This window comes from Eptesicus fuscus, chromosome 6 (assembly GCF_027574615.1).
Source record: "Eptesicus fuscus isolate TK198812 chromosome 6, DD_ASM_mEF_20220401, whole genome shotgun sequence".
In the NCBI taxonomy this organism is placed as follows: Eukaryota; Metazoa; Chordata; class Mammalia; order Chiroptera; family Vespertilionidae; genus Eptesicus; species Eptesicus fuscus.
In genome coordinates this window covers 103,379,061-103,395,856 of record NC_072478.1, presented here as the reverse complement: position 1 = coordinate 103,395,856, position 16,796 = coordinate 103,379,061, and the positions used below count along the sequence as shown (strand labels likewise).

Here is a 16,796-nt window from a genome sequence, read left to right as displayed (position 1 = left end):
ACCTCCTGGTTCATAGGTGGATGCTCAACCACTGAGCCACACCTGCCCGGCTCTCATTACAATATTTATCGAGCCCTGGCCGGTGTGGCTCAGTGGATAGAGCTTTGTCCTGCAGACTGAAGGGTCCCAGGTTTGATTCTGGTCAAGGGCACATGCCTGGGTTGTGAGCTCAATCTCCAGTAGGGGGCATGCAGGAGGCAGCCGATCAATGATTCTCTCTCATCATTGATGTTTCTATCTATCTCTCTCTCCTTCCTCTCTGAAATCAATAAAAAAACAATTATTGAGCACATCTTATGTTCCAGGCTCTGTACTGGTCACTACAGATCGAAACAAAGCATGCTTAGTGGTGAAGACAGAAATAACAAGCAATTAAGGTCACAATGTAATGATCGTAGCCAGAAAGAAAAACAAAAAAACACACAAGAGTGATGGGGTGACTTTGGGGGACTCGGGGAGAACCTGGGGGCATGACAGCTCCATCTGATGGGCAATAAGGAATGGGCATGGGAAGAGCTAGGGAGCAGTCCGGCAGAGGGAGTAACACGTCCTCCTTCATTCATTCACCCCGCAGGTATTTTGTGGGCACCTCTCCTGTCTGCAGGAGCCCACACCACCCTGGGTGGGGAGGAGGGCGGCCTGCTGGCTCCTGCCCTCGCCGGGCTCCATTTTGCAGATGGGAACACAGGCGACCCCATTCCAAACCAGTCCCCCTCCCCCTTGGCTCACTTCCCGTGCCCTTGTAGCCCTGAAGACCTTATGAAATGCCATTACCCCCACTTCCCAGAGAGGCAATGAGGCTCACAGAGAGGAAAAGGGGTGCCCCAGACTCCCCAGCTGGTAAGGGGAACGGCTGGCCTGGAGCTGTGTGAATGAAGGGGGGTATCCGGGAGAGACCGCCCCTCCCCCCCACCTTCAGCTCAGTTTGTCTGGTGTCTTCTGCCAGAAGTGCCTGAGCCAGCCCAGAAGGTTCTCCTTCTTTAAGATCAGCTCAAAGCCTCCACCTCCAGGAAGCCCTCGGTATTCCCCACCAAGTCCCGACTCATCATATATGTCTGATATGTAAGGGATGGCCTTTAACCTTTATTGGGATGGCCTAATACTTGGGCATATACACAAGTGGCTTTCCCCCTGCGGTCCCAGGGCACCCTCGGGGCAGGTGCTGCAGCTGTTACCCTCTGTGCTCTCCACTGGCACCTGGAAATCTCTGAGGCTGCTTTCTTTCTTTTTTAAAAATTTATATTTTTATTGATTTTAGAGAGGAAGGAGGGGGGGGAGAGAGAGAGAGATGGAAACATCAGTGATGAGACTGAATCATTGATCAGCTGCCTCCTGCACACCCCCCACTGGGAATCGAGCCCACAACCCTGCATGTGCCCTTGACTGGAATTGAACCTGGGACTCTTCAGTCCGCAGGCTAACGCTGTATCCACGGAGCCAAACCAGCTAGGGCCAGGCTGTTTTCATTTACAAATCCCCAGTGCCCAGAACAAGACTGACAGACACAGGGACTCATCACACATTTGAATAAACTGACTACGGAGATGAGTTGCTCTGAACTGGAGAAGACAGGAAAGGAGGGAGGAGGGCCGGGGGGGGGGGGAGAAGAAAGGGGGAGGAAAGTGTTGAAAGGAATGAGTTTCCGTTGAGAGTCGCCTGGGACTCTGGTAGGGCCAATAGTGACATGTGCTGGGAGGAAGCAACCAACCAGGAGCACCTTAACGGGAACGCAGCCTCTAGGACCGAGGTGCAGGTGGCTTTGGGGGCGCGGGGGAGCCCTGCCACAGGAGGTGTGCGAACGGAAGCAGGGGCACACTGGGCTCGGGCAGCAGCCTTCAGCCATAACCTCTCCCAGCTTTGACTGCCACCCCCACCCCCTTAACCACATCCAGCACTGCACAGGCTGTGCCACCCTTCCTTGGCACCAGGGCTCGTGCTTGGATGGCAGGGGCCCCTGGGTGCGGCTGACTCCTGATTGTGTAGTGTTGGCACAGTCTCCCATGGCAGTGGGTAGAGGGAAGGGCCCTGGCAGGGCTCCCTGGCACTGCTCTCTCGGGGCATGCCATGACAGGCCCTGCCCCTGCAATACCAGGCAGTCAGGTGCACCTTGGAAAAAGGGTGCACCCTGAGCTGAGGGGTATGAGCACAGCTGACACCTGGTGAAAGACCCTTCCCCAGGGCAGGGATTTTCAACCTTTTTCATCTCGTGGCACACATAAATTAATTACTAACATTTGCGGCGCACCAAAAAAATATGTTATCTGCCCGGCTGGCGTGGCTCAGTGGTTGAGTGTTGACCTATGAACCAGGAGGTCATGGTCAATTCCCAGTCAGGGCACATGCCCGAGTTGCAGGCTCCATCCCCAGTAGGGGGCGTGCAGGAGGCAGCCAATCAATAATTCTCGCTCATCAATAATGTTTCTATTTCTTTCCCTCTCCCTTCCTCTCTGAAATCAATAAAAATATATTAAATTTATATATATTGTCTTTTTTGCCAATCTGACAAAAAATAGGTACCGTTGATTCATTCATACAGGACAGCTGTTATTGTGTTGGGTATTATCATTCTTTCATGTGATAATCCAAGGGAAAAGGTCAGTGCCCCTGACTAAAGAGTCAGGTATTGCATGTTTTAACAGGGTGCCTGCCGGGACACACCGGTAGAAAATGCTGCACCAGGGAACCCAAAGGCGTTTGCTCATCTCCTCCCTGTAACTCGAGAACCGAGAATCCAGGCTGCAGTCAAACCACAAAGCTCAGTCTTAAAATTGCTACAGGAGGGCTCTTCTTTTCAGCAAACCCTGCCTAGCAAACCCTCGATTTCCAAACCCAGCCGGTCTTCACCCAAAAAAGCAATAGTTTTCAGTTCCTGGTTACAAAGTGCCAACCACATAGCGGCACCAGGCTGTGCCCTCTGAGTGATCTTCCTCACGGTCTAGCAGCATGTGATTAACAAACACATTTCCCATTTTGCAGGGGAAGAAACCGAAGCGCAGGGAGAGGCAGGAACTGCCAAGTTCACAGGAGAAGGCCATTTATGCCCCAATCCCAGGTGTAAAGATAAGTGTCCTCTTCTTTCTCCCTCCTCCCCGCAACCGTTCCTGGCCCCCACTTGCTCTGCCATCACTGATCCCTTAACTGGGTGAGATCTCAGCAGGGCTCTTTAAACTCCATCCCAGGACTGTTGCTGGAGCATTCACTCTGCCAGGCCCAGGGGACAACGGGTGAGCAGCCTCTCTTGTTGAGTCACCAGCAAGCAGCCCCCATCACACCCCAGCCCGTCGGAGAGCATCAGTCAGTCCCGGTGAGGTGGAGAGAGCTGGGGTCCTGGGCCAGCCAGGGGCCGGTGCCTGGGAGGGAGCCCTCCCCTTCCCCCGCAGGCCCAGGAGCTCCTGCAGACGGACCATCTATGGAAACTCAACACCTGGGAGTGCTTTCTGGTTCAGAGACATTTCCCTTCCACGGCCGCTTTTCGTCCTTGTGGGACCCTCTTTGTCCATTTCACTGATGAAGAAACTCAAGCTCAGAGAGGTGGAGGATTTGCCCATGGTCACACAGCTGGATGCCATGGACTCAGGCCTATGCTGGGGACCCCACAGCTGGGTCCCCCATCTCTCTAACCCCTCCCCTGCAGGCAGCAAAGGCCCCTTAGGCCCAGAGGAAGGAGTCCATGAGAGGAGGCGCTGCTTCGGTTCTTGTTCCGGCATTAAGAAGGGTTCAGCAATCTGGAGAAAGGATCCGTGTGTAACTAAAGTAAGAGTCCAAAGACGAAACATAATTTTGAAAGGCATTGGGGTCAGAGGAGCCTGGCTAAAGAAACCAAGTTCTTTTTGTCTCAGGACCCCTTGCTTTTTATTAACACAAACTGTCCTAAGGCAAGGTGGAGATATACACTTCAAAGGGCAGGGTTAGATACAGAATCCATTGTCAGGTTGGGGAATAGCCTACGGCTGTTCAGGTGTTTGGCCTACAGGAGGCAACAACATGTAGATTGAGATGCCCTGAGCTGTCTGGCAGCAAACAATCAATTTAATGCATCCCTTTCAGGTTTGGGGAAATGCCTTTTGCCATTCCAACAGGTGATAACATACTGTATGTGACTCAGCCCTTGTTGAGTCCCCAAGTTCCATCAACCTTTTGATGAAACTCTTGCAATTATGACATGCTGGAACTGGCTTCCGGCAAGGCACGGGTGTCTCAAAGAGCCACCAGTATCCTGCATCCTCCTGGGGTGGTTAAGATCGAGAGGCCTGGAGGCAGAGTGCTAGGGTTCGAATCCCAGCTTGGGCACTCGCTGCCTGTGACCTTGGGCTGAGGGGGTTGTGGGGACTGAATGTGCTAATAGTCCTGAAGTGTATACACGTGTCTGGCGATGGTTCTCTAGAAACACAAGCCCCATGAATAGCCGTGGTTGCAGGTTCTAACTCCTGCGTCTAAAGGCCTTCTAAGCTTCTGTTCACATTCTCTGAGTCTGGAATCCACTTCTAAGAACCTCTCCTGAGGACGGAATCCCAGCTAAGCAGGGACTAAGCTAATAAATGCCCAGAGATGCTGGTTACATAGTAGGACAGCATCGTGAAGTCACACCCACCTCCCACCACAGGGGAATGTTCAGCAAACAGGTGTCACTCAGCAGAACCTCAGAGCTCTTGGGCTGCTGCTCCCAAAGACGTTAGAGTAACAGGAGAGAAGGCTTTTGTTTCCGTGTTAAGTGAGAAAGGCCAAACAGAGAACTCTAAACTCAGAACGAGGTCAGGCTTATAAAAACAACACAAGCAAATACAAAATGTGTATAGAAACAAGACGAAAGAAAATGCATGGGATATGGCCATTCATGATCTCTAAGTAAGAGGAATATGGGTGTGTTTCTCCCCCGCCCCCCTTTTCTATCTGTTGGCAGTTTCGAAATGCTCTCTAATGAGCAGGTATGAAACTTTTTTAATAGGAAAGAGCTCAATAAGCTACTTTTAAAAAATAGCTTTATCTGGAACCTGACAGGATGTCTGATCTGTTCTTAGCATGTTGGCATGGATGGGGTTGCCAACTTTCTAGCAAGGAGTTGAACGCTGTGGGATGGGAGTATTCACTTCGTCAATATTTATGAGGTCCCAGCTCTGACCAGCTTCTGAGTGTGCAGGGGAAGTGGGTATGGAGGGAGGGCGTAGGCACAGGCGCAGCGTGAAGTCCCTTTGGTACCCCGCTGGCTGGCTGAGGGTCCAAAGAAACATTCTGGGAACGTTGCTGTCATCATGGTTTGGCCATCTCCAAAATGTTGCCTGTACTATCACTCACTTAAAAAAAAATGGCTTTCCCTAAAAAACGACTCAGGAAATGATAAGATGTGATTGGGAGGAATCCAAAGCCTAAATGGAAGGATATACCATATTCATGGATTGGAAGATTCAATATTTTCAAGAAATAATTTCCCTGCAAACTGATTTATAGAGTCAATGCATACAACCCTAATCAAAACCCTAACAGGTGTGGAAGTATTTTCTCTACTGGATATAAATACTTACTGCAAAGTTCAGTAAGCAAGATTGTGGCATTGCTACAAGGATGGACACATAGACCAATGGGGTAGGAGAGAGATGCAGACACAGATGGATACATGTTTCAGGGCAAATGTGACACTACCAAGCTGGGGGTGGGGTAGGGGGAGACAATCTTTTCAATGACTAGTCTGACCAAGTGGATAGCTATATAGAAAAAGGAAGGAAGGAAGGAAGGAAGGAAGGAAGGAAGGAAGGAAGGAAGGAAGGAAGGAAGGAAGGAAGGAAGGAAGGAAGGAAGGAATTGATCCCTACCTAACAACATTTGCAACATCAATTTCAGGGGAATTGTAGGTCTGAATGTTAAAACAGTAAAAATTCTAGGAAGTAACATAAGAGAATATCTTCATGACCTTGGAGTGGTCAGAAGATTCTTTCACAAGACACAGAAAGTGTTGCCCATAAAAAGGATTGATAAAATTGACTTCATTAATATTCAGCATTCCCTTTTGTCAAAGATATTGATAAGAAAATGAAAAGACAATTTACAGAGTGAAAAAAAAGATCTATCAGAAACATATAACCAACAAAGGACTTACTTGTTTCCACCACTACAAATCGATAGAAAAAGACTAACAACTCAATATAAAAATGGGCAAAAAAACAGGCGTTTCACAACAAGAATATTCCAATGGCCAATAAATATATATAAATGGTACTAAGTCTCATCAATAATAAGGGAAATGAACATTTAAAGTCACAATGCGATAACCACAGCTCCCCAGCCGGAATGGCTAAAATTTTAAAATGTGACAATACCAAGAATTGGCAAGGATGTGGGGCAGCGGGGACGCTCCTACGCTGCTGACGGGAGTCCAGAGTGGCACACCCACGCCGGACAACACCTTGGCAGAACCTTTTATAGTTAATCATACATCTGCCCCCACGGGCCAGCAAAACCTCCTAGATATAGACCCAAAGAAATGCATACATTTATGAACCTAGAGACCCGCCTGTGAATAGTCATAGCAGGTTGATCTGAAACCGCCCCCAACGGAGAGCAACCCAAATGTCCGTCACCAGCAGGATGGATCGATACATTGGGATATACCTCTACGATCGAATACCACTCGGTAATGAGGAGGAAGGACGCAGGGCGGCAGACGCCCACCTGGGTGACTCCCAACACCGTGTTCTGTGAAAGAAGCCGGCACCAGGGGGCACGAGGTTCAAACCGGCAGGGGTCGGGGAGAAGATCATGCAGCAAAGCGAGAAGTGATGGTGGTCGCCTGGGAACAGGATGGAGGGGTGCCGATGGGGAGGAGCCCGGGGGGGGGCGGGGTCTGGGAGCTAGAAATGTTCTATTTCTTGACCTGGATGCTTGCTTCCTGATAAACAGTCAAGCTGGGCATTTTCGTTCTCACGTGAGCGTCAGCCACACGGTGGGCTTCTCTGTGTTGCATTTCACAATCAAACATTGAAAAGAAGGAAGCGCATCCAAGGCTCAGAGGGCAGGCGATGTGAGAGTCCAGCTCCCGAGGGAGCTCCCGGGGCAGGAGAAGCCGGAGGTGTCCGTAAGCACCGGGCACCGAAGCCCAGGTCATCCAGGCGCCGGATGCGTCTCCCGGCCCTCTGCACGTGCCCAGGATGGAGGCAGAATTCAGACAGAGGGTGGTGCGAGAGGTTCACACGTGGAAAATAAACCCATATGGTTTCTTGACGGCAAGTCCCGCGGACCTGGCTTCGCAGCCGGGCGGAGAGGGCTGGCTTCGCCCTTCAGGCCGCCGGGCGGAGTTTTTGAGGGCGGGAATGGGCAGACTCGGTAGCTCCGAGGTGGTGAGAGGTCTGGTTTAAAGCACTTGTTCGGGGTAGGGATGGCTGGAAACCGCATCCTTTGCAACTGTTTACATTTACGATCACACGTAGATGCCAACTAAAATGTGCGCCATCTGTAGTTTCCGAAGTTATTTTAGGGGCTATGTGCGCCCCAGATTTGAAGAGCCTTGTCTTCCCAGGTGTTAGGAGTTCATGGCCAGTGGAGAGAGGCAAGGAGGGCTCTGGGGTGGAGGAGCCCAGGTGAAGGAAGGCCGCTGTGCAGGGGAGACGGGGGAGGAGGGAGATGGGTGTCGCCTGCAGGGAGCCCTGAGCAGGCTCTGGCTCTGCCGGAGGGGAGCAGGAGGAGGCTGGAGGCGGCAGGGAGGGAAGGCCAGGGCTGAGAGAGAGCCTCTGGGGATCAGGTGTAAAGAGGTAGCAAGGAAAGGGGACTCCCTGGCCCCCCATTGTATGTGGCCACAGCTCTTCTTTTAGAAATATACTTTATTTTTTATTAATCCTCAACTGAGGATATTTTTCCATTGATTTTTACGGAGAGTAGAAGAGAGAGGGGAAGACAGAGAGAAACATCCATGTGAGAGAAACACATCGATTGGTTGCCTCTGCATGTGCCCCGACCAGGGCCAGGGCCAGGGCCAGGGAGGAGCCTGCAACCAAGGTACACGCCCTTGACCGGAATCGAACCCAGGACCCTTCGTTCTGCAGGCCGATGCTCTATCCACTGAGCCAAATGGGCTAGGGCACCACAGCTCTTGAAAAGACAACCAAGCAGGCCCCATACTCTGGCAGCTGCTTCGCAAAGGTCGTGTGCCCACCCATCTGCCCCCAGCCCCCAGCCCCCACTATTGCCAGGGTCTCCCAGCAACACTGGCCCTGTCCGCGCCAGGTGGGGGCGGGGGGAGGGAGCGGGGGGGGGCGCAGGGGAAGAGGGGAAGGAGGTGGAAGGCTACCACCGAGCACTCTGCCTGGGGACAGAGACTGGCTCAGCCCAGCCACTCTCCCAGCCAGAGGGGCTCCTGCCCAGCCTGCTGGGCTCAGGCAGCTAAGGGCAAGCCCTCTCTGGCCCCCAGGCTTGCCAGCTCAGGCCACTCTCCGGCCTCAGGCGTGCACGTGAGGACTTGAACTTAGCTGCGATATGGACCAAGAGCCATTGCTAAACATTCATGAGTGAAGGAAGGAAGGAAGGAAGGAAGGAAGGAAGGAAGGAAGGAGCAGCTGACAATGAAAGGGATGCCCAAGCGGACAGGTGGCACGGAGAGTGCTGGCTGGCAGAAGGTTCGGGAAGGTGGCCTTCTCCCCTGAAGGGCCAGACTCCGCGGGGCTTCCTCTAACTCCACCTCCCGGGCTGATGTGCCCATCTGCGAAATGGGCCCACTGTGGATTCTGCTGGCAGTCTGGCTCGGTTCTGGCCTGTGGCCAAAGGCAGGCTCTGAGGGCCCCTGGCCCCCCTGGAACGCACCCGAGGGAAGCCGGGATGAGGGGCTCTGCTCAAATGCAGACCCCAGCCCAGAGGGTGCCTCCTTCCAGCTCCCGACAGCTCTCACTGCGGGCGGCACTGCCTGTCTCCACGGGGCAGAAGCAGCCACTTGGACCCGGCGTCCCAGCACGAGCTGGCACAGGGGAGCCAGAGCCAGAACCAAGCCCGGGTCTGGACACCAGAGACCCTGGGTGTGCATCCACCCCGGGGCCACAGACCCTTTCCCGGCAAAGCTCCTCTGCGGCCAGGTCTCTGTGAATCTGCTCCGACCCTCAGCCCGAGGTGGGGGTGGGAAAGGCAGGGGCAATATTTCAGGGCCCATCACACGAAAACAGACTGAGGATCCCCCTATTTTTAGCAACTGAGCTGCGTGTACCTGTTCCCCCACACTGGGAGCTAAAGCTCGGGCACACATCCGCTCACGCCTTAAATAGAGCAGCTGCCTCCTGGCATGCCCTGTGCTCAAATTCTGTGCTCCTCGGGTGTTTATTGTCACGTGCAGGCGGCATCCTCTTCACCCAGTGCATCCTCTTCACCCAGTGCACCCGCCACTCACTGTCTTATTCCGTGAGTCACTCTTTGGCGTGTCAGGAGAATGGGAACAGATTGGGGGCTCAGTGGGTGTGTGTGGGTCCCCGGCTGCAATCCTGGTGGTCTCCTGAGGGATCTGGGTTCTCCTGGTCCCCAGGGAAGGGACAGTCATCATCGTAAGGTCTACCAGCTACGGCGCCGGGCTTCCTGCATCCACTGCACTCACAGCAGCCGGAGTCCTCACTCGGGGCATGCCCCTGGCTGAACCCCTCCCCCACGCTGTCCCCTCCCGTGCATAAAAGCCCACTTCCTGCCCTGCTCATTAGACCTCCCTGCCCCGGCTTCTGTGACCTCGCCCACCATCTCCCACCAGGCTGGCCTGTGCTTGCCATGGTCCTGGCCACACCAGCCTTCCGCTCGTGAAGCACACTGAGCCTCCTCTAGCCCCAGGGCCTTTGCACCTACTGTTCAGCATGGGATGTTCTTGCCCCAGGTCCCCGAAGTGGCTCCATCTCATCACTCGGGTATCAGCTCCAGTGTCGTCTCCTCAGGGAGGCTCCTGTGATCCTGCCCACCCGGACTAGCTGTACTTACCCTTCCTGCCCCTCCTCCCCCAGGCATGGCCCAGGGCCTCGCCTCCCCGTGGCAGCAGCAGGGCACGGCGCGCTGGACTTCACGCTCGGCGCCAAAGCTGACAGCGAGACCATTCTACACGGCCTCCAGCGACCTCCATACACAAAAACGGCAGCTTTGCCACGTTGAGAATTTACCCACATGGGCTGGTGTGGCTGGGCCGTCAGAGTTCCGACGGAGATGCGGAAGGCAAAGAAGTTGACAGTCTTTTGAACAAAGCAGAAGAAAGAGGGACAGAATTGAGTCAGGACAGCGCTGGGCGGGTGAAGCGATTCCACCCATAGTTCGAAGAGCGACCCTTGGCCGGGCCTGGCCCGCTGCTGGCCGCCTGGCTGGGTCCGAGGTAGGCGCAGTGGTGTCTGGTGAAGAGGCTCCAATCAGAACATTAACATTCCCGCTCGAAGCCATTGGGAATGTTCTCATCCTTAGTGGGGTTGGTAACCGGGCGGGCACCGGCAGTGGGCAGTGGCAAAGGAGAGTGCCCTGTCAAGGCGTGCTGATTCCGGGAGGCGGGATGGGGCATTGGATGTGAAATAGTCAGCCGGGAACCCAAGCTGGTCACTGGGGCAGAGTCACCAAATGGTGACGGACGGACGCAGTAAGTACATGGGAAACGCGGGCGGCGACGTCTCAGACAACCTCACAGGAGCCTGCGGTCAGGGTCCGGTGGAGGACGCATCCCAGCACCGAAGCGGTATGCCAAGGAAGGCGGAGAGTTGGGTCATGTGATGAGTGGTTTGACAGCGGTCCCGATCTCCACATCTCCGGGAGAAGACCCCCCCGCACCCACCGGGGGGTGACTCAGACTGGCTCCCCGCCTCTCCATGAAGGGCCTGAAGCAGGACGGGAAATCCCTTACACAGGGGAACGGTGGCAATTTGACGGTGAAGCATCCATCTTATATAAAAACTGCTGTTTGAAATGTTAACCCTGCTATTTGGCTTCTGCAAATGCTTGCTTGCTTAAATAATAAGGACAATAAGACTACTCCCACTTCAGAGAGGCCAGTAAACCTTCCCCGGATGAAGTTATCAGTGCTGGCACCAGGCCAGGCCTTTGGTTGAGGTCTCAAGGCCCCAGCACATAGGGGCTCTTTAAGAACTTGCAAAGGGGGCCGGAAACACCCCATATTTGGGAGACAAAGAAGGTAATAACATATAAATAGGGAAAATTCCTCCATGTTGGAGCCCAGAATTTCAGAGACATTTTCCTCTGGACCCGCGCGTAATAATAATAATAATAATAAATGTAACTCCATCTCTCTAAGTGTTGCTTGGTTCTTCTCCGGTTTTCTGTACCAACAGGAGCCCAGTTACTCCATGGAGAACAGCTCGGGCACCTGGGTTGTCCTGTGGAATTCTCAAAGGAGAGCGTCTGTGTCCCTTCACCCTTGGCATTGTGGGTACTTCTCACTGTTTGGAAGGAAGCTAACCCTCGAAGATCGATATCCCCGAATCACGTGTGCTCCTGACCTTCCCAAGCGGTGCGTGCCATCAGAGCGAGGCAGGCAATTCATTGTGAATTCCTTCAAGTTTTCTTTTTTTAATTATTTTTTTAATTTAAAAAAGCAAGTGGAAATGTATATTTTGATGAACGAGGGTAGTGGTCGGCAAACTCATTAGTCAACAGAGCCAAATATCAACAGGACAACAACTGAAATTTCTTTTGAGAGCCGAAAACCGACTTCTGCGCAGGGGCCACGAAGTTTCAATCGCACTGTACGTGCGCGCCCGCACGTGGTATTTTGTGGAAGAGCCACACTCAAGGGGCCAAAGAGCCGCATGTGGCTCGCGAGCCGCAGTTTGCTGACCACGGCACTAGGGTGTTATTTTTTTAAATAAATATTTTTATTGATTTCAGAAAGGAAGGGGGAGAGGGAAACATCAATGATGAGAGAGAATCAGTGATTGGCTGCCTCCTGCACGTCCCCCACTGGGGATCGAGCTCCCAACCCCTGCATGTGCCCTTGACCGGGAATGGAACCCTGACCTCCTGGTTCCTAGGTCGGTGCTCAATCACTGAGCCACACCGGCCGGGCGGGTGTTATTTTTTGACAGTCAGCTGAAGGATGATTAGCTAGCATAGCAAAGGCTGCTAAATGCACTGAACCCCTGGAATGTGATCTTTCGTTACTTTTTTTCCTGTGTGGGCTGTTTTTGTTTTAGTAGACTTGGAATCTGGTTGTTTGGAGGAGTGAACATCGTTGAATCATTCTGGAGGGCGAGTTCTGGATGGTGTTTCTTTCCCCCAGAATGAATTGACTTACATGATTAAAATGTGGTGCTTATATGAAAAAAATAATAATTCTTTGATTCAAATTATAAGTGAGGGTGACAAAAGGAATTTCTGCGAACGTATTGGTAGGGTGGCTCGTTTGTTGTCTGTCCCGCTGGAAGGGCAGCAACACGAGAGCAGGAAGCTCGCCTGCCTTGCTCCCGGCTGCGTCTTCAGCGATCTGCAGCAGGTGCTCCATAAATACCCGTTAAGCGAATGACGGTTCCTCACAACAGCCCTCAGCAATGCCGTTGCTTTTTTTCCTGTTTCCGATGAAGGAACAGACTCCAAGAAGTCAAGTGACTGGCCCAAGGTCATACAGCCTGTCCGTGGGGATCCTTCCCGGCCCCCAGGAGCCCCACCGAGGGTCTGGGTTTGGGAACCTGGCACGGAGCACAACCCTCTTTCACTCCCCCCGGGAATAAACTGGAGGCGCATGCGTGAACGGCTGAGCAAAGCTCGCCTCATTAACCAGTGCAGGTGCCAGGCCGAGGGGACAGGCCTTTGATCACAGCCCACAGGTGGCAGGACAGAGCTCCACCCAGGAAGACGATTGTGTCATCCAGGTCAGCGGCTCTGACAGGCTGCTCACCTGAGCTTGCTCTCCGAAAGTCAGGTTCTCACAGGGCTTGGCTGTTGCCATAAAGTGCCCTGGAATGAAGGGGAGAGGGGAGGAGCCTTTGTAGAAATTTTCAAGCCAACTTCCAAAATCTTTGACAAGCTCAGCGAGAGAGAGGAGCTCACACTTTCTGGGCTCCTACTGTGTGTCAATTGCCACACACTAGGTGCTTTCCTTACAGTCTCCATCAAACCCTCCCGGTGACCCAGTGCGTTGCACCAGACCTCAGATGCCGTCGGTAGTAAAGGCATTCGGACTTCAACCTCGCTGAAATGTGAACAAACGTGCCTTGTAGAACTGGTGACCCCTGGAAGGAGCCTGATCTCACAAAGGCCTCGGGCTCAGAGAGGACCGTGCATTTATTTATGCCTCAGGTTATTTAGTCATTGATCCCCCTCGTCTGAGAGTTCAGGCAGATGCTGCCACAGCCATCCGGTCACCGCCGTATCCCTGGCTTCTAGCAGAGGGCCAGCAAGGAATAGGGGCTCAACAAGTAGCTGGATGAACAAAAGAAAGGCTGACTGAAGCACAGAAGTCCTTAGGGAAGAAGGACCTACTGTGTGCGCAGAGCGGAGTCCAGCAGAGGGACCTGGATGAGTGAGGTGAGGGCGGGGAGAGACCGACCGTGGCTCTTTCCACGCAGGACGCATTCGACCCCCTGCAGCCCCAAGAGGAGGGGACTGCTACCCCGTGTCTGAGTCAGGGAGGCCTGGATCCACTTGCTCGGCCCACACACAACTAGCTGTGTGACTTGGACAAATCCCTTGGCCTCTCTGGGCCTCAGATCCCTCCTCTGGGAGGTAATCATAGCCCCCGTCTGCGTGGTGAAGGATGAGGTGAGCGACCGGGGGCAGAGCGCAGGCCCTGCCCCTGGCACACAGTATGTGCTCAATACATGTTTATTCCCTCGTCTTTGCAAAAAAGCATGCAATTTCGTTCCTCAGGAGAGCGTGGTTCTCACGGGGGTTTTGTCTCTGTATTAGCTCGTGGGCTTGTAAAACCACATTAACACCATATTTTTAAAAGCTGTGTTCGCAGGAGGAGCGAGGGAGGGAAGACATTGCCTTGTGAAGTTGATTCAGTGGGGAACGATGTTTGAGTTAGGAAGATTCTTGTTTGGGGTCCAATCCCATGAACTGCGGAAGAGGCATGATGGGAGCGGGGTGGACCGGGGCCAGCTCCTGCAGCTCAGAGTACAGATGCCCGTGGGGCGCCCACGGCACCTACAGGTCCCCCACTAGCGTCCCCTCTTTGCATTAACTGTGCCTTCCAGAAGCCTCTGTGAAAAGAAATCTCTGTGGTCATAATGGGTCCCAGGGGAGTGAGGCGAGGTGGGGAGACCCTGTGTGTCTGCGTGTGTGTTTGCGTGTGTGTGTCTGCGTGTGTGTGTGTGTGTGTGTGTGTGTGTGGCGTGGGGATTTCATGTTATACCTGTCAAGTGTAGGGAAGGGGGAGGGGCCGCCACACAAAGAAACAAGCAAGGGTTTGTTTTTCCACCGCTTGGGCGAGACCGTGCGTCAGCGGGCGGATCAGGAGGGGGCCGGCTCCAGCTGGAGACGCTCACATCAGCCCACGGTTCTCTCAGGGAGACTCATGGGGCCGGCTCTCGGGGAGCTGCCAGGCACCCTCTGTGCTCCTCCCAGCCCCACGCGGCTTCACAGGAAGCGCCCACCCCCGGCTGCGCCGTTCATGTAATTAAACAGGGATCGCCTCCGCTGGCTGCACGGCGTAAGTGACATTCCGTGGCGCCTGGTGTCTCATTGAATCCTCACTGCAGCCCTGAGCGGCGGGGGGCAGAGGACACCGAGGCTCAGAGAGGCCAAGTCAGCAGCCTAAGGCAGCACAGGGGATCAGTGGGGAGACCTCTGGGGCCCTTACAAACTTTCTTGGGACAATTTGACCATCGCAGCAAAAGCCCTTAAAATGTGTCTACGTTTGACCCAGTTGCTCCACTTTTAGAAACAGGACTAGAAGCTCTGTGCGTGGCCTGGGCGCATTCTTAATAAGGGTAAAAAACTGGGAGCCACATCTCAACCACAGGGAATTCGTTAAGTAAACTCTCGCGGTGGAATACGATGCAGCCGCTAAAAATAATGCACGGACACTGTTTACTGGTGTTGAGAACATTCAAGGGCAGAGCCAAGATCTGCACGGTCTGCGAAGTCCCTGCATTCTAGTCGTGGCTCAGCCACTCGTCCTCTGCGTGACCTTGGGCCCTTGATGAACTCTCTGGGCCTGTTTCTTTAAAAGGGAGACGAATCAAGAACGATAGAGCTTTTGTGAGAAACCCGTCGATGAGTTACCACGTGTAAGCACTTAGGACAGCACCTGGCACAACAAACAGCTGGCAGGTATTGTTGGATCGGAGGGTTTGGAAATTTGGGGCCGTTATTTCTTCAGAGATTTTTTTTTCTGTTCTCCCCTCTCCTAAAGACACGCACAGTAAGCCACTTGAAGCTGGCCCACGGCTCACCGATGCTCTATTTTTAAAATTCTCTTTTCTCTTTGTGTTTCGTTTTGGATCGTTTCTATTGCCAGGCCCAAGTTCACGGTGCTCTGCCATGAACCCCAATGCGAGTCATTTCTCACGCATCGTCCTTTTCATCTCTAGATGCCTGCCATGGCTCCATTTAACTTCCTCAACGTATGGAATGCCGTTATAACAACTGTTTTCACGTCCTTGTCTGCTAATCCTAACATTCCTGTCAGTTCTGGGTCAGCTCCCATTGATTGATTCTTCTCCTTATTATGGGTCATATTTTCCTGCCTCTTTGCATGCCTGGAAGTTTTTGATCGGATGCCAGACACTGTGACTTTGACCTTGTGGGGAACTGGGTTTTTTTTTTGTCGTCCTGTGTTCTAGGATGAAATTAAACGACTTAGGAACAGTTTACTCCTTTCAAGTCTTGCTTTTCGTAGTGCTCAGTAATTCACTCCTGAGGCCGGACACCCTGGGTACCTCCTTGACACCAAGTCACGGGGTCCCCCGGCCTGGCTGGAGAGCGGCACCAACCCCGGCCCCGCGGAGCCCCAGGTGCCGCTCCATCTAACCCTTCCGTGAGGTTCTTCCCCAGCTGAGACGGTTTACCGCACGCGTGCGCTGGTCAACGCTCAGCTGAGTGCTTAAGGGGGACCCCCGAGTGACCCCCGAGCTCTCTCTGCGCGGCTCGCTCCTGTCCAATACTCTGTTCTGGAAACCCAGCCACGGGGGCCTCGCTGGCCTCTCCGTTCCATCCCTTTAACTCAGACCATCGGGATCTGCCTGGCTCCCTCCGCTCCCTCCCCCCCACCGCCTCCGGCTGTGGCCTGGGCGTTCTCTCAAGGCAGGCAAGCTCGGCCTCCTTCGTTTCCTGACCCTCAGGATCCCTGTTCTTCCCCGACTCCCGCCCAGTGTCTCGGAAACCGTTCTTTTGTGTATTGTGTGCGGCTTGGGGTTGTTTCAGGCAAGAGGGTAAACCCAGGTGCTGGCACTCCGTTGTGGTCAGCAGCAGGAGTCCCTGCATCTGCCAGATTCACGGCTGTCACTACCCCCTGCTCTACCCCGTCCCCAGGGTCTTAGGGAAGGTGAGACACGGGTGAAGTGCCTGCCCAGGCTGCACAGCCAGTAAGTGGTGGCATTAGCGGAAAGGGGACCAGCCCCCAGAGGGCCTGCCTGGGGCCCCGGGGTGTGGGGGTTCCTTTTTTCTTTAAAAAAAAATATATTTTATCGATTTTTTACAGAGAGACAGGAGAGGGAGAGAGAAACATCGATGAGAGAGAAACATCAATCAGCTGCCTCCTGCACACCCCCTACTGGGGATGTGCCCACAACCAAGGTACATGCCCTTGACCGGAATCGAACCTGGGACCCTTCAGTCCGCAGGCCGACGCTCTATCCACTGAGCCAAACCGGTGAGGGCAAGGGTTCTTGACTCTGTGCAGGAAAAGTTTCCCCACA

General features: G+C 53.5%; 1 pseudogene; it reads left to right on the top strand.

Annotated features, from left to right (window-relative positions):
- The first annotated feature begins 9,723 nt into the window (after positions 1-9,723).
- Positions 9,724-11,437, top strand: LOC129149255 (spermine synthase-like; annotated as a pseudogene).
- Positions 11,438-16,796: the final 5,359 nt, after the last annotated feature.